This window comes from Podarcis raffonei, chromosome 1 (genome assembly GCF_027172205.1).
Source record: "Podarcis raffonei isolate rPodRaf1 chromosome 1, rPodRaf1.pri, whole genome shotgun sequence".
NCBI classification, from domain to species: Eukaryota; Metazoa; Chordata; class Lepidosauria; order Squamata; family Lacertidae; genus Podarcis; species Podarcis raffonei.
Genome location: NC_070602.1, coordinates 32,863,940 through 32,889,600, shown reverse-complemented (window position 1 = coordinate 32,889,600; position 25,661 = coordinate 32,863,940). Strand labels below are relative to the sequence as shown.

Sequence of the window (25,661 nt, the reverse complement as noted above, 5' to 3'; positions counted from 1 at the left end):
ATTCTGCTACCACTTGTCTCCCTTTCCAACTCATTTAATTCTAATAATTCTAATTATTTTACAACACAGTAAATGATTTCTCATCTCTTACCAACTGTTCCTGCCACAGAGGAAAACAACAAAGAGTCTTGTGGTACCTTAAAGACTAACAAACTTAAGATGACATAAGTTTTTGAGAACTGGAGTCCACTTCATCCCAAAAACTTATGCCACAATAAGTTTATTATTATCTTTATGGTGCCACATGATTCTCTGTTGATTTTGCTGTAATAGACTTAATGCCAGGATAGAGGATTTGGAAGAGAATCAAGACCTCCTAAGACAGACTATATTTCTGGATCTCTCCACAGCATACTATATCCAGGGCAAGGCTTCTCATAAGGCAACATGAAGTGGTTGCTTTCTGATGGTAAGAGTGGGCCAGACTACCTTGGAAGGTGGTAGTGGACTCTCCTTCATTGGAGGTCATTGAGCACAGGTTGGATGGATCCATCAAGGATTCTTTAGCTGTGATTCCTGCGTTGCACTGGGTTGAACTAAATGACTGGGATCCCTTCCAGCGCTACAATTCTATGATTGTGTGAATATTTGGCAGAGGAGGCAGCCTTCACGCAAGAAACTGTATTAGCCTGTTACTTGTTCCTGATTGTGTAGGAAGCTGATTATGTAGGAAGCATACACATGTGGAAGATGTATGAATCCATGGGCTCTGGAGAAACGATCATATCAGGATATCAGGAGTGGGGATAGCAGGCATGACCCCATTTCTTTGCACTCTGTGCACTGATGTGTTGATGGTAATAACAAAGCATGAAATTGATCTACAAATGTGTGTGTTGCTTCTGTGCCATTCCAGAGGTCTTTTTAGGTTTTGCTTTGTTTCCCGATGTGTTTAAGTAACATATTCATGATAACATTGGTGGTCTTCAGAGTGATCAAAATCTTAAATTGTCTCATCCAAGGTCCAAATGGCATCTCCAAACAGGTTTAAATGTATTATATTTTTATTATTTAGCTTTTTTGGTTTGTTTCATGCAAGCTTTGTAAAGGAATAATCACAACATATGTATCTTCTCATGCAGGCCTAATGCACAGTTGCCCCATTCAGTGCTTCTAGAGCTACACAGAGGCTCCTGTGTCAAATTCAGCTCTGAGCAAGTTGGGTTAACCTCAGTCATTGAATGTCAGGGAAAGATGTGTGAGGAGAAGGAGATATGCAAGAGTGTATTACCAGTGATGCTCATAGTCACAGAATTGTAAAGTTGGAAGGGACCACGAGGGTCATCTAGCCATCATGTTGTTGTTGTTGTTGTTGTTGATTATGATGGTGATGAACCTCCTCTTTACAATATATTTATCTTCTACCTATTTTTGCATCATATGCATTTTGATGAACTTTGCTGAAAATCTGCGTTAAAAAATTAGAATGCAAAGTACCAAATAAATCATTGGCCTACTATAAACATGGTAAAACAGCTCACGAAGAAACATCGTTTACATTGAATTGCTTTTGTTGCTGACATTAACAATGATTCAAAAGAAAGAATTCTCTTATTGCTTTGTGTTCTATGAAAATCATATCCTGCTCATTCAATCTCACTGAAATTGTAACCATTTAAGCACAATGGCAGTTAGGTTATCATTGTTATAATTACTGCAAGAGCTGATTAAGACTGCGTTTTCATGTGACATTATATGCAAAGTGGATTTAGAAAGACCAATAGTGTTAATAAAATGAAGTTTTTTCCAAAATCCTTTCAGTATTTCAGAGCCTATTTGCAAAGGAAACAATGGTATTTATTAGATTAAATGCAGACACACAGCAAATAGTGCGAGGAGATAGGTGGTTGGAGAACTCAAACTGGGTTAGATTGAAGTCATTAAATCATAATGCATGGAGATGACTGATTGATATATTGAAGTCAAGTAGAGCAATCCTATGAGTATACACAGATTAGATTAATTCTTTTATTCTCTGGAAAGTATAAACAAATGTGCATCCAGAAAGCATTGCTGCAATTACCTCTCTTCTGCATGATTAGCAAACTGCTCACTTGTAACAATAGTAAGGGCTGGCAAGAATGATCTGTACAATTTACCACAATGAATCTCAAAGAAAACATGATGTCAGAGTTTTGATGTAGGTGGTCTCTGAAGGCAATATGTGGATTTCATAGAACACAGATTTAATTTAAAATGTATATGGAAAGAGGCAGTACATATGCATAACACAAACCACAAAGATACAACCTCTGTATACAGATGTTTAACCTGTAACAGGACACATTCCTTAAAATTAAAGTTTAAATTACTCCCAGAGGAACAGTTGTCTAGTCAATCCCACAACTGGATAACTAAATTACAGTATTAGGTTGCCATTAGGTATTTATGATATCCAAGAAACAGGCTAGTGGCTACAAAAAAATCTGTCATCTTTTAACATCATTCTGATTAGTTACATGTCCCCCCAAAACAAAGCTGAATTGGGAGATATTCACATGATTAATCATAAATAACCTCAGCGGACATCTAATCTTCAATTCTTCCCAGTGAATAAATTGCCCTGTATTGTACATAAGAGAACTTGAGAATGACTAAACCTATTTCTCCCATCTTGGGGACTGCAAGTTCTTACAGCTATTTATTATCTAGAAGAGCAAAATGGGTGAAATAAATTAATACACAATTCACCAATTCTATATGCCGGGGTGCAAAAATAAGGATGTTTGGTTATTGCTGGAAACTGAGGAATATTTGTTTAAGCATGCTATTGCTAATAACAGAAAGAAACATATTATGACATCCCAATTAAAAAAAATATGTGTGAGCAGAATGTTGTTGTTGTTTAGTCTTTTAGTCGTGTCCAACTCTTCGTGACCCCATGGACCAGAGCACGCCAGGCACTCCTGTCTTCCACTGCCTCCCTCAGTTTGGTCAGACTCATGTTTGTAGCTTCGAGAACACTGTCCAACCATCTCATCTTCTGTCGTCCCCTTCTTCTTGTGCCCTCAACCTTTCCCAACATCAGGGTCTTTTCCAGGGAGTCTTCTCTTCTCATGAGGTGGCCAAAGTATTGGAGCCTCAGCTTCATGATCTGTCCTTCCAGTGAGCACTCAGGGCTGATTTCCTTAAGAATGGAGAGGTTTAATCTTCTTGCAGTCCATGGGACTCTCAAGAGTCTCCTCCAGCACCAGAATTCAAAAGCATCAATTCTTCGACGATCAGCCTTCTTTATGGTCCAGCTCTCACTTCCATACAGAATACCTTCCACTTACCCAAATAACCCCCACCACCACCACCCACCCCACATGTCCTACACTGTCCCCAAATCGGGGTTGGGGAAAAGCCCAGGCAGATTTAGGGAGCATTGTGGTGGGAGAGGGAGAGAAGTGGAGGACAAGTCATTCCACTCATGCAAAGTACTACTTAGCACTATATTGAATACAACCTGTGGACTAATCAGCATGGGGGTGAGGATACAACCCAGGAGTAGGAACATTCCATGAAGAGTCAAAGCTGGCAAGCCAGCTAATGCTGGCCACAAGCGCTCTGACTCGCTGAAACTAGTTCTGCTCTGAAGGATAAGGTTGAGTTTAGGAGCACTTCCAGACTACGTACATCTTCCTTCAGTCCCAGCTTCACCCCTGGGTCAAGCCTGGTCCAGGGACAGAGAGAGGAGAGGAGAGTCAATGGCAAATCTGCTGCCCCTCTCCTCAGCTGGGCTGTGGCCCATGACGGAGCTGCCGAGGCAGCTTTCTCATGCCCAGCCGCAGCTCCACTACCGGGTCAGGCGTGACCCAGGGGCACAGTGGGCTCCCTCCTCCCTCTGCCCATTTTGGGGGCACCTTGGTTGGCGGTTGCATATGCTCTGCCACTGCATCTTGGCAGGATTCAGTTTCAGTTAATTTTTGCCTCATCCATCTCAGTAAGTGCCCAGATAGGTAAAAGGTAAAGGAACCCCTGACCATTAGGTCCAGTAGTGGCCGACTCTGGGGTTGTGGTGCTCATCTCGCTTTATTGGCCGAGGGAGCCGGCGTACAGCTTCCGGGTCATGTGGCCAGCATGACTAAGCCGCTTCTGGCAAACCAGAGGAGCACACGGAAACGCCATTTACCTTCCCGCTGGAGCGATACCTATTTATCTATTTGCACTTTGGCGTGCTTTCAAACTGTTAGGTTGGCAGGAGCAGGGACCGAACAATGGGAGCTCACCCTCTCACAGGGATTCAAACCACCGACCTTCTGATCGGCAAGTCCTAGGCTCTGTGGTTTAACCCACAGCACACTTACAAATCCCCATCTGAGACGGAGAAATACATTTGGGTATCACCAGCATGTTATCTTTAAGAAATAAACTTTAAAAATAAAAAAATAAAAAGTACATTGCCAAATTTCTAGAAACTTAAGATGCCTGAAGAGACAGAAGGAATATTAATTTTGATAAAATGTTTAGGTATATCATATTTTCACCAACATGGACACCTGGGAACATTTGGCATTTATCTTCCTACTAAGCTTTTCTCTGCACTCAGGATTCTAGGATTCCCTAAGCTTGATTCTAGGATTCCCTATGAAGGAAAATCAAATTAAAGTTCATTATATAACAAAAGACATTAGAGCATGTGAAATGTTGCCTTCTCAGATCCTCTTATTATGCAGGCAATGAAAATAAAGGCTCTAGGCATATCCACATTCCCAGTTCATTTTAAAAGCTGTTTCTAATATTTAGTTGGTGCTCATTTTAATGGGGGAAAATAACCAACAATTATTATAAAGCAGTGACCCACACTATACGTAATCCAGCCAATCAGCAGGGAGGATTTTAAGCTTTGTGTTTTGGGGGGGGTTCTGCAAACAGCTGCATTTCATTCCCTCCTGCCCGGGATTCTGTTTTCCAAAACAACTTTTAAGGCATCTTGGTGTCCAAGAAACTCTTAGTGCTAGGTGGTCAAGGCATTAGCAGAGCTAGGTAAAAAGGACCACCGGTTAGGTTTCACTTTGCAGACTATGGACACATCTCAGAACAAATGCATACCAGAGGAGTCTAGGTAGACCAGGCAATTTACATGCTTCCATATGCAGGTCCACCCTCTAGACCCAAGACATACAAGCAAAAGAACTGTACTAGTAAGACCTGCTAGTCACCACAGCAAAGTGATCGAGAGGGGAGCGAGGGGAATTCCCATCATTACCAGAAATTAATGTGAAGATACTATACAGGGACGTGGGTGGCGCTGTGGGTTAAACCACAGAGCCTAGGGCTTGCCGATCAGAAGGTCGCGGTTTGAATCCCTGCGACAGGGTGAGCCCCCGTTGCTCGGTCCCTGCTCCTGCCAACCTAGCAGTTCAAAAGCACGTCAAAGTGCAAGTAGATAAATAGGTACCACTCCGGCAGGAAGGTAAACGGCGTTTCCATGTGCTGCTCTGGTTTGCCAGAAGCAGCTTAGTCATGCTGGCCACATGACCTGGAAGCTGTACGCCGGCTCCCTCGTCCAATAAAGAGAGATGAGCACTGCAACCCCAGAGTCGGCCACGACTGGACCTAACGGTCAGGGGTCCCTTTGCCTTTACCTTTACCATATAGGCAGGAGTCACTTCAGTTAAATGTGTGGTAGCTGGAAGTCTAGTTCAGTAGCCCAAATCTGTGCAGGGTAAGCTGGTCAGTCAGCAACCATGTGTTTGCATGGTACTAAGATGCCCTCTGTCCATTAGTTCTATCACAGTGGGGGTCAATTAATATAAATCTAGCAGGGACTGAAGCAGGATATCCTTCATTATGATAGATACGAGTGACATGAACTGACTGAACTCCTATGATTTTCTAAAACAAATACTACTATATAATCATGCCACTATTGGATATCAAGCTGCAGCCCTGATAATTGCCTCAAATTAACACTTAAGGAATTTCTTTCCTAAATATACAAGTTGATCGGTCACTTTATGTTTCACAGAAATTCATTGCTCCCCAAAGAATAACTAGCCTCTAAACGTTTAAAGCAGAAGAAGACCGGAAGAGGCCTGGAGACTAACTAGTTCATGAAAGGAATTGTTCCTGAGAAGATCTTCCCACATTATAGCTTTCCCCATAGGATGTATATAAACAGAGGAAGGTGCTTTATACTGATGCTGTGCACACACATAAATTTAAAGCAACCCCCACCCCCGCCAAAAATCCTGAAAACTAGTTGTTAGAGTGCTGATAATTGTAGGTCTGTAAGGGATAAACTAATGGATGTGGGTGGCGCTGTGGGTTAAACCACAGAGCCTAGGACTTTCCGATCAGAAGGTCGGCGGTTCGAATCCCCGCAACGGGGTGAGCTCCCGTTGCTCGGTCCCTGCTCCTGACAACCTAGCAATTCAAAAGCACGTCAAAGTGCAAGTAGATAAATAGGTACCTCTCTGGCGGGAAGGTAAACGGCGTTTCCGTGCGCTGCTCTGGTTCGCCAGAAGCAGCTTAGTCATGCAGGCCACATGACTCAGAAGCTGTACGCTGGCTCCCTCGGCCAATAAAGCGAGATGAGCGCCGGAACCCCAGAGTCGGCCACGACTGGACCTAACGGTCAGGGGTCCCTTTACCTTTAACTATAGTTCCCAGGTGATGTAAATGAGCATTAAATGTAAGGTGTGTATTTCGCCTAAGTCAGGCCTAAGTTCATCTAACTCAGTACTGCTTCCAACAAGGGTTGGGCAGCCAGCAGCCGTATGGCTATGTTCAGCTCTTGGCCTAATCTCAAGCAGCTCTCGGCCAAACTTCAAAAGGCCTCTGTAAGTGACCAAGAGCAAGAGTGGTCTGTACCTCCCACAGCAGTTTGCCGAGGGGGGGGGAGGAAAGGATGGAAGAAAGAGAGAGGTGCCTGGCTTTGGTCTCATCTACCTCTGTCATGTGGCCTCAAACAGATTACTCCTGAGGGCACTTGGCCCTCAAGAAAAAGGAAAGGCTGCGTCACACCCTGGCAGCATCTCTCCAGGGTTTCAGGCAGAACCTGTGGCTCTGCAGATGTTTGACCCCAGCTCTCATCAATGCCAGCCAGCATGGTCAATGGCAAGGAGTGATGGGAGTTGTAGTCTAGCAGCATCTACAAAGCCATGGGTTCCCCATTCCTGCAAATGGAGGCACTTCCCCAAGTGTGTCCAGAAGCTAAAGTATGGAGGGTGGGCTTTTCGGTGGTGGCCTTCAGAGGCATGGCCTTTTCAGTAGTGCCCAAACTGAATGTGGAGTGATTCCCATAGAGAAGCTAACCTGATACCTATGTTGATGTCTTTTCAATGCCAGACCAATATTTTCTTATTATGAGCACAGGCTTTTTAAAATTACCTTAACATCTTTCAGGGACGCGGGTGGCGCTGTGGGTAAAACCTCAGCGCCTAGGACTTGCCGATCGCATGGTCGGCGGTTCGAATCCCCGCGGCGGGGTGAGCTCCTGTCGTTCGGTCCCAACTCCTGCCCACCTAGCAGTTCGAAAGCACCCTTAAGTGCAAGTAGATAAATAGGTACCGCTTTCTAGCGGGAAGGTAAACGGCGTTTCCGTGTGCTGCTCTGGTGCAGGCTCGCCAGAGCAGCTTCGTCACGCTGGCCACGTGACCCGGAAGTGTCTCCGGACAGCGCTGGCCCCCGGCCTCTTAAGTGAGATGAGCGCACAACCCTAGAGTCTGTCAAGACTGGCCCGTATGGGCAGGGGTACTTTACCTTTACCTAACATTTTTCAATAACATTTAAAGTTTATTGCAATACAACTTTGAAGTTTGATATTCATATTATTAGTCTCCACTTTTGATAAAGTTGCTTTAGTGTTCTTTATTGTGACTTGATTGTGATTTGTATCCTGTTTTCATCACTATCCATGCTGGTTCTGGCTTTTAATGTGATTTTGATTTGATTTTGATTGTATTGTTTGCATCATTGGTTTTCAGTTACATTTATTATTACATTTTAAAAAATTTTATTTATAGACTTTTCAAAATACAATCAGAGTAAAAAATAAAAATACTATACAATTCAATCACTTCAACAATTCAACAATTTCAGTTCAACAATTCAACAATTTTATTATTATTATTATTATTATTATTATTATTATTATTGACTGCCCTTCTATGGTTTCCTCAAATTATGTTTCTGCTGCATATTCTGCTTTTCTTAGACATTCTTACCTCCAAATTTTTCTCATTACAATTTTTAACTGCTGAGCTTACTCCAAACCAGCTAGTGTTCTAGCATTCTTACAATATTTTTTAAAAAAATCTACAAATAATTTTCAATCCTCTTTAAAAGTTGTCTCTTCTTGTTCTCTAATTTTACTTGTCAATCTTGCTCATTCTACATACGCCATCAATTTCACCTGCCACTTCTCTTTTGTGGGGACTGCTTCCTCTTGCCACTTTGGGGCATATAAAATTCTGGAAGCAGTAATTTCATATAGAAATAAATGCATTTGTTTATTTGATATCTCTGATCTCATTATACCTTTAAAAAAACCCTCTGGTCTCTTTGGAATAGTTTTTTTAAACAATTTTTTCAACTCATTATGTATCATTTCCCAAAATTCCTTAGCTACTCTACAGGTCCACTACATAAAATAAATTATGTTTGTTTTAATTATTTTGTACGTTATGAAGCATATAACAAATATAATAAATGAATGGATAAACAGTACTGGAAATATATAGACAGTTTTGGAAACAAGTTCTGTACATGGCCCCAAGTTCATTCTGTACCAATGATCTTGTAGCTTGTGATCTTTATTTGGTCAAACATAGGAAATCTATATTTGAGCTTGCAAAGGCAACCCATTTTCTTTTTTTCAGATTTTACATCCTGGAAGCGGGCTGCGCTGACCCATACATTTCACTGGATTCTAAGATGCAAAACGAATCAGAATTACATAATTCTGGTTTCATAATTGTTTTGGTGCTATGCAAAATTGATTTCCCTCTCCTCTTCAATATGAAAATTTGGCCCATGTGTGGGGGAATAAATTTATCCATATATTTCAAATATATGTGGGGAGAAAGAGAGAGAGCGAGAGAACGAGTACTGCTTCATTCCACAGACCATATCCTGTGGCATATGCATTTTCATCACTATGTTTGTCTTGCAGACAAAATGAATATCAGATGGTAGGTTTGAAAAAGGGCAGACCGAACATGAGGTGATTAGTTTCAAAAACAGATTTTATTCTTGATAAATTATTACCAAATACAATCATCTGTTGATTGAGGATATAAAACAGATTTGTCATAGTATAACCCATTGGTTAAATGAAAAACGGAAACAATACGTTTATTTAACATGGTCTGGCATTAAGCTCCGAGAAGCACAAATTTAAGGCAAATAATTAAATTTTCAACTTAAAGATATGCATTTGTTAACCAAAAGTTGTTTCTTGAGGTCACCTGTTTCACCTTGGTTACTCTTATTGCATTATATATATACATACTATGACATGTATCTGAAACATTCCTATGTAGCTGCAAACTTTCTGAACTGCTGGGTCTCCGAGCACAATGGGATAAAAAGAAGGGATGGAATACCAAACATTGTTATATCAATGTAGTTACTGAAAAGGGAAGGTACTATGCTTAGGCATCTGTCACTGTAACGTTGTATTTATTTACAGGTAGGTAGCTGTGTCGGTCTGCCGTAGTCGAAACAAAATAAAAAAATTCCTTCCAGTAGCACCTTAGAGACCAACTAAATTTGTTCTTGGTATGAGATTTTGTGTGCATGCACACTTCTTCGGATACACTGAAACAGAAGTCACCAGACCCTTATATATAGTGGGAGGGTGGGGAGGGGTGTTACTCAGAAGGGTGGTGGGAATGGGTGATTGGCTGATAGGTGTGGTAAACCTGATGACGACTGCAATTGGTCTTATTGGGAAAAGCAAGGGGTGAGATGGCTAAAAACAGCTTTATCGTGTATAATGAGATAAGAATCCAATGTCTATATTCAGACCAGGTCTCTCCATGGTTTTAAGTTTGGTGATAAGTTGCAATTCAGCAACTTCTCTTTCAAGTCTATTTCTGAAATTCTTTTGTAATAAGACAGCTACTTTGAGATCTTGTATTGAATGTCCTGGGAGACTGAAGTGTTCTCCTACTGGTTTCTCTGTCTTGTGATTCCTGATGTCAAATTTAGGTCCATTTATCCTTTGGCGTAGGGTTTGGCCTGTTTATTTGTATTTATTTGTATATGTTGTACTACGAAATTTTATAAATAAAAATAATATAATACTTTACTCAGTTTTGATCAAGTAAAATGTTGATACTATTCAACAACTCCATATTGTAAAACACTTATACTTAATCAAATTAATAAATTTCAAATTTCTTGCTACAGCATACTAGAAACCTTTGATTAACAACAATGTAGCAAAACATTGGTTCCCAAACTCACACCCCCCCACCATGGACCACTTAGAAATTGCTGAAGCTCTTCATGGACCGCCAAATTATTTTTTTCTGCCTGTTTTGGCAACTGTAATGTGCTGTACTAGTTGCTATGTGAGTTTTAATTGTCTTATATTGCTTCTTTTGTTTCTTATGTTGTATGCTATTATATAACAATTTGGATTCCATAGGATTCAGATTTTAAGGGCTCTTCACAGACCATCTGACTGAAGCTCATGGAGCACTTGGGAAACATAAGAGGAGCCTGCCTATCTAATACAGCATTCTTTTCTCACAGTGACCGATCAGATGCCTGTGGAAAACCCACAAGCAGGATCCGAGCACAAAAGCACTCCCCACTCATGTGGCGTCCAGCAACTGGAATTCAGGAACACTTCAGCCTTGAACTGTAGTAGTGGAAGGCAAGGCACCCTGAAAACGAAACTATAGTGACGCAGTGTCTTACATAATGTTCCCTCTTGCAGAGAAGGATGCTTCAGAAGCATCCTTGCCACCTCTCCCACCATGGCTTTTGGCAGATATGGCCTTCACCATTGTGCACTCTAAAGAATATCCCCAAAATAACATACAGAAGCATATTGAGACACACTGGCTTTTTCTTTCAGTGGTGTATTATCATTCGGCTTGTTGAGGGAAACCCCTTTCAGGCTTAGTATTTAATGTGGGGTGTCAGGCATTGTGCATACTAAACAACAAGCCCCCAACAACCTCACGTTTAGTGATGGCAAATGCATAGGGTGCCATTAGACTGTCGATAATTAAGATTTTGTGAGTGACATATGCAATCCATTTCAAATGTTCCCATTGAAAAAAAGGTTCATAGCTTGCGGCACTCCTTGATTCCAAGCTGCTGTTGGAGGCCAGGTGGCCTAAGTGGCAAGGAGTGCATATGATCAGCTTCAGCAGGTATAATAGCTACAGTGGTACCTTGGTTCTCAAACTTAATCTGTTCCGGGAGTCCATTCGACTCCCAAAACAGTTCGAAAACCAAGGTGCGGCTTCCAGTTGGCTGCAGGAGCTTCTTGCACTCAATCGGAAGCTGCGGAAGTTGCGTCGGACGTTCGGCTTCCGAAAAATGTTCGCAAACCGGAACACTCACTTCTGGGTTTGCAGTGTTCGGGAGCTGATTTGTTCAGGAGCCATGCATAACCTGGTCTCAGTTACGCATGTCCTGATAACCTCATACTTGGATAACTGTTATGCACTTTACATGAGGCTGTCCCTGAAGATGATCCTGAAGGTGCAATTGGTACAGACTGTAAGTGCTCAACTTCTGAGTGGAGCAGCATGCGATGATCACATTGCACCTGTCCTTATAATCACTGCATTGGCTGTTTGAGCGCTGTGAAAATTCCATGATAGGGATGGTTAGGAAAGGGATTGAAAATAAAACTGCCAATATCCTAATGCCATTTGACATACTTATGGTGCCGCCCCACTTGGAATACTGCATACAGTTCTGCTTGCCTCGTCAGAACAGAAAAGTTTCCAAAGAAAAGACTGGAGCAATTGCCCTATAAGGGATTTTTAGATTATAAAAATGGTAAGTCAGGGAGAGACATGACAGAGGTGTGCTGTAAAATACTGTGCATGGTGTGGAGAAGTTGAATAGAAAGAAACTTTCCTTCCTCTCTAATAATACTAAAACCCAAGGCCATCCAGTGAATGTTGGAAGATTCAGGCAGACAAAAGAAAGAAATTCATCACACGGTGCACAATGCAACGAAGATGTGGGTTTGAAAGTCCCCCAAAGGAAGCTGAAGGTCCCATATATGGCTAGGTACACCAAGCACACAGCACTTGCAACTCCCCCCAACTTAGTTTTAGACTATGAACTAGCAGCACTGGTGAGGTGTAAATTTAACAGAATCAAGCATTTTATGACATGGAAATTAAGACAGCAATTATGGAGCCCCATGGAGATCCTGAAGAAAATTGAGAACCTGGCAGAACCCACAAAATTCCCAAATCAGCCTAAAGTGCCTTGGCTTATGGGTGGCTCAGCTGAGGCCTCCAATCACCCATCAAGACCTGCCTTGATTCCTCATTTAATAGTGAAGGCAGCATTGGACCTAGTGGAAAGCCTAGAGCCAACCTAGGAGAACTGCTTTGGCTACTAGAAAGCTATATTTCTATAGGTCACCTCAGAAGTAATGGTTAACTCAAGAGAAAGGAGAAGACTCAGCTTTCCCCTCCCATCTGATGACCAGGAAGAAGAGAAATTGGTAGTGAGGATAGAAGCCTCTCAGTGTCCTCCTGATGCTTGCTAGGCTGAGTTCCCTACTGAGCTCCTTAGTGCCATCTCACTTACACTGCTCCATAACTTCCTGGCTCAGCTCCTGCTCCCATTCTAGGTGCTGGTTATGGATAATTCAGTTCCCTCTTGTGAAATAATCTGTTGAGGATATCCCAGTCCTATAGGTTGGTTTGGCATGTCAGTAAACAGGAGCGTCTGAAAGTTACCGTATTTTTTGCACCATAACACTCACTTTTTTCCTCCTAAAAAGTAAGGGGAAATGTCTGTGCGTGTTATGGAGGGAATGCCTACGGGTGGCATGCCTACGGATTTTCCTCCTCTAAAAACTACGTGCGTGTTATGGTCGGGTGCGTGTTATAGAGCGAAAAATACGGTAACTTTCAGTTTGCTTTGGGAATACTGTGTGGATCTGGGGCTTTGTTTTGCCCATACAATTGGGAACTGAAATGTCTCCCTCCTAAAAACCAGAGTCCATACAAAACACAACAGTAGCTGTCTAGCATGCTGAATGGCTCTGACAGTTCAAGCATGCAATTTTGTAGCAGCATGCAAACAAGACTGGGAATTCAGGGTTAAAAACTAAACTGAAGTTTTGTCTTATACAGTAATGAAAGCTGACCAAGAGAGTAAATCAAATGGATCTCCTAACAAACTGAAAACAGCTGTTTGGCTGGGCTTGTCTCTGATTTAGGTTAGGTAATTATTGCTCTAGTGTGGTTCAAGGTTGTTCTGTGTTACTGAAATAGGATAGCATATGAAAAGCATCCAACTTCTTAATTTACTGTAGCATCAGAAATTCCACTGTATGCATATAAAAATATCTAGATATGTAATCATCTATGGATATACCTATAGGCTTTTCTAAATGCCTATTTATTTTGCCTTTCAAGACACAATTACACAACACTTACTTATGTCATACTAAGGTAGAATATCTCTTCTAAGGAAATGATATTTTAAGTCTAAAATGCTAAGCCATTCCAGTTGTATTCTTTTTTCTTTCTTTCTTTCTGCATTATGCATTACATATGGGCATTATGCATTGCATATGGACAATCACTTATTAAAGGATACACTAGCTGGACTTTGCAAAGTAGTGATTGAATACCTACTTTCAACATTAATTCTGCAGAAAAAACAGCACTTGTTCCTGGAGTAAATCACATTTTTTAAAGTTCAGCATGCAAACAGGGACCAAAGATTTGAAGCTATTAAGGTATTCAAAGTTGGCAAGCCAGTCTTTTGTAAACATGCCTACATAGCATTTCTGTAAAATGAGTCCCTCTACTAAATTTCTGATCTTTCACAATCAATATTGAAGCTTGTCTAATAAATAAAAATATTAACACCTGTAAGTATGTCATTGACGTTTAGATGCCATGCGGTAATGAAATGCATATGGAACCCCCCCTTTTTTTTAAAGTATCTGAGCCAATTAATAATATAAACAGTAAGGGAACAGTCTGCATTCTAAGTTTGTTTATAAGCATTTCAGTTCTGGAAATTTTAAAATTAAATTTTGGCTCCCAGTTTCAATTTTGGCTCTCAGCTACAGGTCTTGAATCATTCTTAGCTTACTAAGCATTGCTGGACTGAGGAATTCTTTTGCAACATGGCTAAAGTAACTAAGTGCATAAGAAGGGACCTGCTGGATCAGACCAAAGACCCATCTCCCCCAGCATCCCTTTCTCACAGTGGCCAATCAGATGCCAGATGGGAAGCCCACAAGCAAAGGGTTGCAACAGTGCTATCCTCACTTGTGATTTCCAGCAACTGGTCATCAGAGGCATACTGGCACTGACAGTGGAGATAGAAGACATCTGTCCAGGCTAGTACCCACTGATAACTTTACCCTCCATGGACTTATCTAATCTTCTTTTAAAGTGATGCGAGTTGGGGACCAGCACTACATTCCATAATGCTGTAGGAAGAAGCACTTTCTTGTGTCTTTCCTGAATCTTCCGATATTCAACTTCAATGAATATTCTATTCTTGTTCTATTATTGTTGGTTTCCCCCAAAAAAATTTTTATTCATTTTATAACACAAATAAACAACACAAACAGAAAAACAAACAATACAAACAAATGTCTTGTCTTATCCTTATTTTTACCATTGTTAGGTGGGCTTCCCCAAGTCCCCTATCCGATTTTCATTTTACCTCATCTTTAGCAGTTTACATATATCATAATTTCTAACCATTTTTTATCACACTTTAACCATAAAAATCTTCACATTTTATCACTTACAAATAATACTATTTTAAAATACACTACCATCTGCTTCTAACCCTACAGCCTATTTCCACTTCCAAAGCTATTCTAAGATTTAAATATTAACATATTTTTTCTAATATTCCTTAAACTTCTTCCAATCTTCTTCTCAAGTTCTATTATTATTGTTGCTGCTGTTGTCTTCAAGCAAATGTATAGACCCCTTCATGGCATGAAAACACTGAAGCAGTGTACAGGGTAATAACAGAATAAAACATCTTCAGAGTCAGGGTTTTCAAATGGTAGGATTTGTGCGATGTATATTAACACCTTCACTGTCATCCAACTACATTATAGGGCTTAAGCCTGAACTCAGTGGGGCTTACATCTCAGTAAACATATATTGTTGCAAACCTTATAACAATCCTGTAGACTAGGTTAGTATAATTACACCTGTATTCAGCTGATGGGATAGAGACTGAAAGAGACAGTAGCATGCCTAAAGTCACATAGGTAATTTGAAGTGGGGTGACAACCTTATTCATAGCTTGGGGAATAAACTATACTATATCAAACAAGTTTGCTGAAACCAACCTTGGATAAATAATCAATAATAATGAAATGGTTCAGGGGGTGCCTTTCTATTTTGTACGAAACACACCATCTTGCTCCCTTTTGAGTATTGCCCATTCTTTCTGCTTTGAAAAATTCAAAAGTCTGTGCTCAGACAAAACACCAACCATTTTTATTCTGCTCAACCCTTTTAAAATATGCCTGCATCCTAAAGCTGTGTGGTGAATTAGCATGTATGTTTTAGATTCCAATAATTCAATTAAGTGTTTAATGGAAATAAAGGGGGGGGGGAAAGATTCCAGTGCGCTGTAGGTTATTAAAAGGATCAGACATTAACTCGTACTCAAATTCTCTTGAAATGAATCATAATCTTACTGTTAAATATATACAGGGCTACATTCTACTGTTTTGAAATGGAAACTTAATCTGAAACCCTCTCTGCATGATTCTCAATGTGGGAATGATTCCCAGATCCAAGCTATTTAAGTACATCAAGGGGAAAGGGCAAAATGATGCTCTCACTATCAATTGTCATGGATTAGAGTTCCCAGCCAACCATCCCCAGAAAGCCTGGTGCAGCTAAGGAAAGGAAATGGTGTTCTAAGATCCTTTCTATTCTTCTAGCCCTGTCTCTGCTGAGAGCCAAGTTTCCTCATGTCAATGACATGGCTCTACCAGGTAAGATGTGCTTCGGTCATCCTTCTGATATTCATTGGCATAACTATGGGGAGGAACAGCTGGCAATATAAAGGTAAAGGGACCCCTGACCATTAGGTCCAGTCGTGACTGACTTTGGGGTTGCAGCGCTCATCTCGCTTTATTGGCCGAGGGAGCTGGAGTACAGCTTCCGGATCATGTGGCCAGCATGACTAAGCCGCTTCTGGTGAACCAGAGCAGCGCATGGAAACGCCGTTTACCTTCCCGCCAGAGCGGTCCCTATTTGATGTGCTTTCAAACTGCTAGGTTGGCAGGAGCAGGGACCAAGCAACGGGAGCTCACCCCGTTGCGGGATTCGAACTGCCGACCTTCTGATCGGCAAGTACTAGGCTCTGTGGTTTAACCCACAGCGCCACCCACGTCCCTAGCTGGCAATATACATAGCTCTTTAATAGGTTCGTATCTTACCATCCTTCGGTGTCTTTGAGAAATGTTTACAGCCACTTCACAAGTTGGGCACAACCCATGTTAGTCACAGCGGTGGAACTGGACTTTGTTGCAACTAACAAATTCCACTGCTGTCGTGCAATAGGGGGCCTATTCACACTTTTGGGCACAGGCTGGAATGGGATCCAGATACAGAAGGTGAGAATGGGTGCAACACACATACAACTTAAAGCAAGTGGAGTCTTCTGCCTAACATGCAGAGGGAAGAGGTGGGGCCAGCAGATATGCGACAATAAAAGGCAAGATCAGAAGTTGTGACCTCACCTACTGCTTCACAGAGTCACTATATGCATAATGCAGGTACCAAAGATGAGAACTGGGCTGAAGCAACATCACAAGGGGTTTCCAGCTTCCCCACCTGCTGCCTTTGGAAGCCTCATAAGAAACTGCTGCAGCAACAGGACTGAGTAACACCATAGGAGGAGTTGTTGCCTAAATGGTGATGCCAATGGGGCAGTAAGTCTTTGGGGAACCTGAGGCTGAGACAGTAGATCAGACTGACTAATTCTTGGCTAATCTGTAGCAGACATGGCTGCAGTGGCTAGAACATCTAGGACCAAGGTGCTCAAACACACACACCCTTTTTTTTTTTTGTAACTGCCAGGAGGCAACATTTATAACACAGCATTGTTTTTTGTATGCTATTACAATACTACATGTTGCTGTTTCATTGTTGCTATTATGATGAAATGATTACTGCAATTGTTGGTTTTTTTAATGCATTGTTTACATTGTTGTAAGCTATTCGGAGCATTGTGTTGTGTGTGGAAAGGCAGCATACAAATAAAGTGGTGGAGGTGGTGGTGGTGATGATGATGCAGTCACAACTAACTTTTACTGGATTGTGTGCCCACTGAGTACAACTAAATATCCTGGCCTTGACGTTCATTGTTATTGGAAAATTGAACTGCAAGCATATTTCAGTCTATATTCTTCACCCTGTAAGATGGTGGACAGAGACTCATCTTTCTTCACAATGGAACCTGCTGTGGTCTATAAAACCTCAGCTTATGGCATAAACATAGCTGTCAAGTGTCCCTTATTTGAAGGGACAGTCCCTTATTCCAGTGCCATGTCCCGCTGCTGCCCCTTATTGATGGATGTCCCTTAAATGTCCCTTAAATGATGTCCCTCAAATTTCAAAGGAAAGAGCTCCTCTCCCTCCCTCTCTGCCAGCCAGGGAGGAGGAAGGCTCCAACTGTGTTGCTTGGCTGTGTTGCTCACTCAATAAGAAGTCTAAGAACGACTGGGGGGTGGAGCTTACATGCCTTGTGTGTGGCTAGTTAATGCAAGCTGAGGGGTTTTTTGAATGCTGGACGCCATTTTGTTGCACGTGCTGCTGCAAACTTTGCAATGCAAAGGCAGGCCGGGGAGCCATCTTAAGTTGAGGCTGCATAGGCCTTGTGGTACATGTGATTCAGATTCTATTCAGTTGAACCTCTGGTTACAAAGTTGGTTGGACAGTGTTCTTGAAGCTACCAGCATGAGTTTAACCAGACTGCAGGAGGACAGGAAGACTGGAGTTCCTGGAACAGGTGAGCTGCAGGTCCCTTATTTTGGCTGCTGGTCCCTTATTTTCAAGGCTGCTGGTCCCTTATTTTCAAATCTGTAAGTTGACAGCTATGGGCATAAATCACAAAGACAGTTGCAGCTTTGTGAAATTTTATTTGTGACCCTTTGCAGCTTATGTCACAGGTCAAATTGGCTTGGGTAAATGGATAACAAAAATGGCAAATGTAAATGTTTCTCCCATTGCAATTTATCCAGGGCTAGAGTCCCATTCTAAATCGTCTTGCTGTTCATGACAAAGTGTAAATCAGATACAGTACTGGTAGGAAGTTTTAAAGCCTATATGGTGAATTCTGTGTTGGGAAACAGCTGGCAAGGTTTTCCTCCAGCACACATTTTATATTGTTTTGCATAACCATCTTGCTATGTTTTTAAAAAACACTACTCTTGGCCAATGCATTAGTTTATAGAAATATATCCTGTCATCTTGGAAACCAGTTGGCAGATATCTCTGTGCTGAGACAGAGATGTTTTGGAGGCATTTTGGCTTAGTCTATTACTAAAACACATCAAGTGGTATGATGGTGCTTTAAAGAAATGAAAATCCATCCTGCAACATGTAATGCTCTCTTCTAGCAAGTTCAGATTTAAACCTCAGTGGACGCGGGTGGCGCTGTGGGTTAAACCACAGAGCCTAGGACTTGCTGATCAGAAGGTTGGCGGTTCGAATCCCCATGACGGGGTGAGCTCCCGTTGCTTGGTCCCTGCTCCTGCCAACCTAGCAGTTTGAAAGCATGTCAATGTGCAAGTAGATAAATAGGTACCGCTCTGGCGGGAAGGTAAACGGTGTTTCCATGCGCTGCTCTGGTTTGCCAGAAGTGGCTTAGTCATGCTGGCCACATGACCCAGAAGGTGTACGCCGGCTCCTCAGCCAATAAAGCAAGATGAGTGCCGCAACCCCAGAGTCGGTCACGACTGGACCTAATGGTCAGGGGTCCCTTTACCTAGGCATTACAGAACCTGAGCTGCTTAATCAAAACAAGGCCTGCAACCAAGCCAAAGGCAGCCCACTAGCCATTGTGGCCTGCCAGGTTCTTTACAACTTTCCCCTTTTTGCAGTCCCAGGCAGACAGCAAAAACATATGGCTTCTGAGTCTCTGATGGACCATAATATATGACCGGTAGGTCACAAGGGTGTGTGGAACAGATGAAGTTTATAAGATCTCAGCTACTTCACAGGTACTTAAGATAAACACTGGTAAATCTGATCTTCTAGATAGCTCAGAATACAGGTCTTGCAAGTATAGTGATTTACAGATAACTTAGAACTCCTAACTTCAAGAGTTTCAAGATGTAGATCAGATTGGTTTTTCTAGGGTGCCATCTTCCAAAAAGACTCTATCATTGTGCCTTGGAACATTACAAAGTCATAAAAGCAGCATCATGATCTTGGTACCATAAAATCTAATAAATTTGTCCCAGCCAATAAATATTTCTCTCTCTGTCTCACCAGGTGCCTTGTCCAACATTCTGCTAGGTATGAATGTCTGAATTTAATGTTGGAGTCTCAAGATAGTGCAGGTATTCTGCTAGTGTACCCCCACTCACAGCCTGACAGTCTCCCTTCCTGAGCCAACAGAGGTGGTCTCAAAGGTAGTGTTGAAGAGCCCATGATTTAGTCTTGGAAGATTTGAGGTCCCCATATGGGAAGCAGTTCCAAGTCTTCATGGCCTCCATAGCAACCATAGGCCTAACTCAAACTGTAACAGGCCCGACAAACTTCGCTAGGAATGCACTTGTTATCATGGGCAGATCATTTCCTGATCAGTTTGGATTGTTGGTGACAACCGCTGGTAATACTTGCTGAAGGGGTGGGGAACCCATTAAGTTGAACTGCCCCTCCCCCCAAAAAAATTATGAATCTGAATTGTTCCTGGTGGGTATTTTTCTACTCACATGTGGCTCTCACAGTTTTGGAGGACTCTAGGGTACTCAAGGGAATGCAGTACCAGCACTTTTAACATTGGGGGGAAAGGGTGCTGGTACTGCATTCCCTTGAGTACCTTAGAGTACCCCCAGGGGGAAAGCACTGGCTCTCATCCCCATCATCCTTTCTCTGGCAGGCAATGGTACATCTGGAGTCAGAAGTGGACAGAGATTAACAAAACGAAACTTAATCCAGTCAAGACAGAGGTACTATTAATTTAATTTTTTAAAACTCACTAGCAACCTGGATGGGTCACTTCAACCTGTTCTCTGGATTGTGTTGCAGTCTCCTTGAAAGAACAGGTACATAATTTGAAGGTACTCTTTGAGCTACTAATTTCCCTGGATGCTCAGGGGATGGCAGTTGCTTGAAGTGCTTTTTGTAAACTTCAGCTGATATGCCAGCTATGGTCTGTCCAGGAGAAGGCAGGCTTCGCTTCAATCATCCATGCTTCAGTTACCTTCAGACAGGATTATTGTAATGTACTCTACATGGGGCTGCCTTTGAAGACAGTCTGGAAGCTTCAGTTGGTCCAAGCTGCAGCTGCCAGACTTTCCTCTGGTACTTGCAGGTCAGGACATATTTGCAGGTCTAAGCATATAACTCCAGTATTATGTCAGCTTGATTGGCTTCTCATGGTGGTGGCATGGCTACTAGAAGAGCGGGATAGAAATGTGTTATTTATTTATTGTTCTAGCCTTTAACACCTGAAACAGGATCATGCGACCTAAGGGTCCACCTGCCTGTAGGCTTGCCTGGGACCTAGCAACAACGTTAGATTCTTTGCTCTCAGTACCATCATTTGGGGAGAGTGTGGGAGACAGGGCCTTTTCAGTGGTGGAGCCTTACTCTAGAAAGCTCTCCCAAGTGACTTTCATCAGACTCCACATAAATAAATAAATAAATGATAATGATATATAGAATTCTCCCTGCATGATGTGAGCCTTGTTGTTGTTGTTTAGTCGTGTAGTCGTGTCCGACTCTTCGTGACCCCATGGACCAGAGCACGCCAGGCACTCCTGTCTTCCACTGCCTCCCGCAGTTTGGTCAAACTCATGCTGGTAGCTTCGAGAACACTGTCCAACCATCTCGTCTTCTGTCGTCCCCTTCTCCTTGTGCCCTCAATCTTTCCCAACATCAGGGTCTTAATAAATAAATGATGATAATGATATATAGAATTCTCCCTGCGTGATGTGAGCCTTAGAAATGCAGACTTTTAGATTACACATAGAGGACACCACACATATACACCTGTATCCATGTAGCCTACCTGCAGACTTGAAAATCAATATGTGCATGTCCCCTCGCCTATTCAATGTTTGAACATCGTCTTATCTGCATCATTCTCCTTCAATCAATCAACTATATGTTGCATCAAAGGTTGCTATCTATCTTTTGATAGACCACAAGGATACATCAGAGGCTGTCATCCACAAGAAAATTTACAACTGCAAAAATAAGTTCAATGATATTCAGCTACAGAGGTCTCCTTCAAATTCTGCACTAACAACTTGAATATGAATCGAAAGATTGACCCACCCAGCTGATTTAAAATGTGCTTTGGGGGGTCATCCAGCTCACCAAGGAGGAGATTTTATTAAATAACTGTTTAGCTTTCTGATGCCGTAGTCATTCCTGAATGGCACTAATGACTATGTTCTGCTGAAATATTGTGAGGGAATTCGTTCATCCCTCTGGTGAGTGCTTATATGAGTGGGTCCAATGGCTTCACTGGGAATATTCAAATGAGGAATGGCTCCCAAATGAACAAAAATTTCCAAATTATCCAGAACTGCATTTGTTATATTTATTTCATGAACTGGACTGTCATGCTACTTTTTTTTTTTAAAAAAAAGAAAGAATCTGCATAAACCTAACCCTAATTTTATATAGAATTTGTGTGCAATATGTCATGTCTATATTCTAAAAGGGGTAAGATAAAACTGATTTTCTATTCTGGACTGCAAAACATCCATTGTTTTTCTTATTGTGGCTGGTTCTATTGCTATTGCTGCTAAAGCTGAAACACTACATTTCCTTATTAAGTACTTAGAAGAGATTCCTAAGGACACTTAGGGTCTGTGGCTCAGGCCTAAGCACATTTACTAGCGAGTAAATCTCAGTGAGACTAAATTCTAAGTAAACACAATGAGGAACCCGGGCATTAGTGATTTGAAAGAGCTGCTGGTACCCAACTTTTCCTTTTTCTCCTGCCCAGTAACCACCATCAATTTACAGACCTATTGCAAGTATTTACTATGCAGAAAATGTGGCCAAGCTGGTGTTTGACCTTTGACAGAAGGCTGCCCTCTCTCCAGCTATTCCTAACAAACTAGGCCCAAGACAATAAGCTGCTTTATAGCTATTAGCTAGGTCAGTGTGTTTCTCCAGGAAGACCTCAAGCTGAAAAGCCAACATGCCTGACAACCACAGCCAAGATACCAAAGGTCCGAGCACTAGACATTGGAAAACAAATGGGAAAGCACACACTGCCACATCTGGAATCCTAATGGGCCACCAATGGTTCTCAGCTTAAGGAAGAATTACCACTGTTATTTTATCATCCCTAGTGCTAACTTAGCTGTTTATGTACAGCAATAAATGATTTTTTAAAAACATATTTGGGTCATTATGTCATATACCACCAGCAAGTAGGATTGTTTTATTGTGCTTGGAGTAAAAATACACGGCTATACCCAGATGTTAGGGGGAAGTTTAAAAAAAATAGAAAATCTTTGGCTCTTCTGCACTCCTTTCTGCTGGCCAAATGGTACATTTGAAAAAGAAAAAGAAAAACTGAGAATTTTATGGCTTATACTCCCGTCTCCCCTGTAAAACTTGCACCAGTATTGTTCCCAGGTAAGTTTGTTCTGCCAATGAGAACATTAGCATGTTAAGCAAAGTAGAGAAGGAACATAATAATGATGATGATGATGATGATGATGATGATGATACCCTGCCCATCTGGCTGGATTTCCCCAGCCACTCTGGACAGCTTCCAGCACAAGATTAAAAATACATTAAAACATCAGTCATTAAAAACTTCCCTAAACAGGGCTGCCTTCAGATGTCTTCTAAAAGTCAGATAGTTGTTTATTTCCTTGACATCTGATGCGAGGGCGTTCCACAGGGCGGGCGCCACTACCGAGAAGGCCCTCTGCCTGGTTTCCTGTAACCTCACTTCTTGCAGTGAGGGAACCACTAGAAGGCCCTCGGCGCTGGATCTCAGTGTCCAGGCAGAACGATGGGGGTAGAGATGCTCCTTCAGCTATACTGGGCCTGAAAGCATTGTTTCACTAATTTGAGCTTCCAGGCTTACAATTTACATTAAAATATGGCTGGGGAGTAAAGCCCCTCACCTGATCCAGAGTTTGTGCTGGAGTAATGGCACACTGGCACAGCCCCATGGTGTCATCCTTCCGATATCTCCCTCTTATATCTGCGTGGTGCAGTTTTGGCTATTTAAGGGCAGGCCTTAGAGAACTGAGATCCTTATTACTATATTTGAATGAATGACTACCACTCCTGTGTGTTATTCCCATCACAGTGGCAGTATCAGTGGAACTCATATTAGCAGGATCTGTCATTGGGTCAGTCCTGCAAAGGGGATACTGTGGCCAAGTAACAAACATTGTACATGAATTGGCAAAGTCTGCATAGTAAATTACATGCAACACACCCTGGTCACTAGACTTCATTGGCAGTGCCCAGATTGAAAGGGTGTAGAAAGCCTTCAGAACATCCTATTTTCACATCATTAGCAAAGCGTTTATGAGCGCAAATAGCATTTGTCATATTCCTGTCTTGGAAAATAATTATACTACAGTTAATGTAGTGAATTGGAGGGCTGTTGAAAAGGGCTGTAGAGTTGGTCAATAAACTACAGTAAAGTTAAATTAGATTAACTTTGGCTGTGGACTTTGAAGTATTACAGGAAGACTTTACTAAGTCTGCATTCCCGCAACCCACATTAGCAAGAAGGCGTGTTTAAAAAAATGTTCACAGCAGCTTTGGTACTAAGGAACTGCTTTTCAAAACAATCTTCTCCTTGCTTGTTTTTCTTTTTGTAATATTCTCTGGGTAACCCTGATGTGCCCTGGAAAAACAGACATGTGAATTTGATACCTCATACTTGTTGATGAGTTGTTTTGTTTTTAAAAAAGTGAGCAAGTCGAATGTAGAATGTGAAATTTCCTTGTCTGTCCTGACACATGGCAGGTTAAAAACACAACTTAAATAGCTAGCTAGATGCCTCTCCTGATTTCCAGGAACAGCTTAGATGTTGTTTTTAAAAGCTTTGTTTCAAAAACTTTCACATTTCCCCCTTGTGCATGGAAAACAAAAAATAGGACAAGAATAAGCTATTAATTCAAATATGACTCTGTAAAGCTGTAGCAATTCTTAAATGCATATAAAAGCAAAAAAATGAGGTAGGTGGAACTTGACTCTTGCTCCTTCTGCATTCCGGATGTCTTCTTGCTTTACTAAATCAACACAGCTAAGGGAGCACATAAGCAAATAGTAAAAAATAGTTCTCTGGTTGTTCACTTATTATTGCACAAAACAACATGGACATCTTTTTTAATTTTGATGCCTTCTAAATTATCTGGACCTGACCTCAAAACACTGTTCAGCCAAAGACTTTCTGGGCAACTTGATCAAATGGCTCTCTCTTAGTCTTGAGTCTATATCTGTAAAAGGAAACTAAGAAGGACCAGCCTCACATTATTTATCACTTATTAATCTTATACCCCAGCTTTTGTCCAAGGAGCTAAATTCTGCATGGAGTCTTGCTTTTATCCTAACAACTACTCTAAGCAACAGTGAGTCAGTTCCAACAGGCAACAGGGCTTCTCCATCTTCTTCTCCCCACTGCTGCATCCAACACGCCTCCCCTATTCTGCTGCAGAAGGTTGGGGACCCACTATTAGCCACAACACCTACTGTTAAGATCTGCTTGATAGCACATGAATCCCCAAAAAGTATGGCAGTGGTTCAAGCAAATGGCCAGACATATATCAATATAATCTCTGGTAAGCAAACCAGTGAGAATGTTCTTCATCAGAGAATAAATATTGTGGACGAGATGGTTGGACAGTGTTCTCGAAACTACCAGCATGAGTTTGACCAAACTGCGGGAGGCAGTGGAAGACAGGAGTGCCTGGCGTGCTCTGGTCCTTGGAGTCACGAAGAGTCAGACACGACTAAACGACTAAACAACAACAACAACAACACATCATTTAAGCAGGGGTATGAAAATGGTGGCCCCCTAGATGTTGGTAGATGTCAGTTTCAGTCATTCCTGACCATTGGCCATGCTGGCTGGGGCTGATGGGACTTGGAATCCAACAATATCTGGAGGCCCACCAGTTCACCCTGATTTGAGCAAAGAACCCCTGAGTACATTAATTCTCACATTATTATTATTATTTTGTAAAATTTATACAGCTTGATTATTTTAAAAAAATTCAAAATGGTTTACAAAAATATCAAACCATAATAAGTTTTTATCAATAACAGTGCTTCTAAGCAAATGCAGCCATATGT

General features: G+C 41.7%; 1 protein-coding gene across 4 annotated transcripts in view; it reads right to left on the bottom strand.

Moving 5' to 3' along the window:
* Positions 1-25,661, bottom strand: part of SLC25A21 (solute carrier family 25 member 21) — a 274,630-nt gene that overhangs the window by 197,434 nt on the left and 51,535 nt on the right. The window lies entirely within an intron of this gene.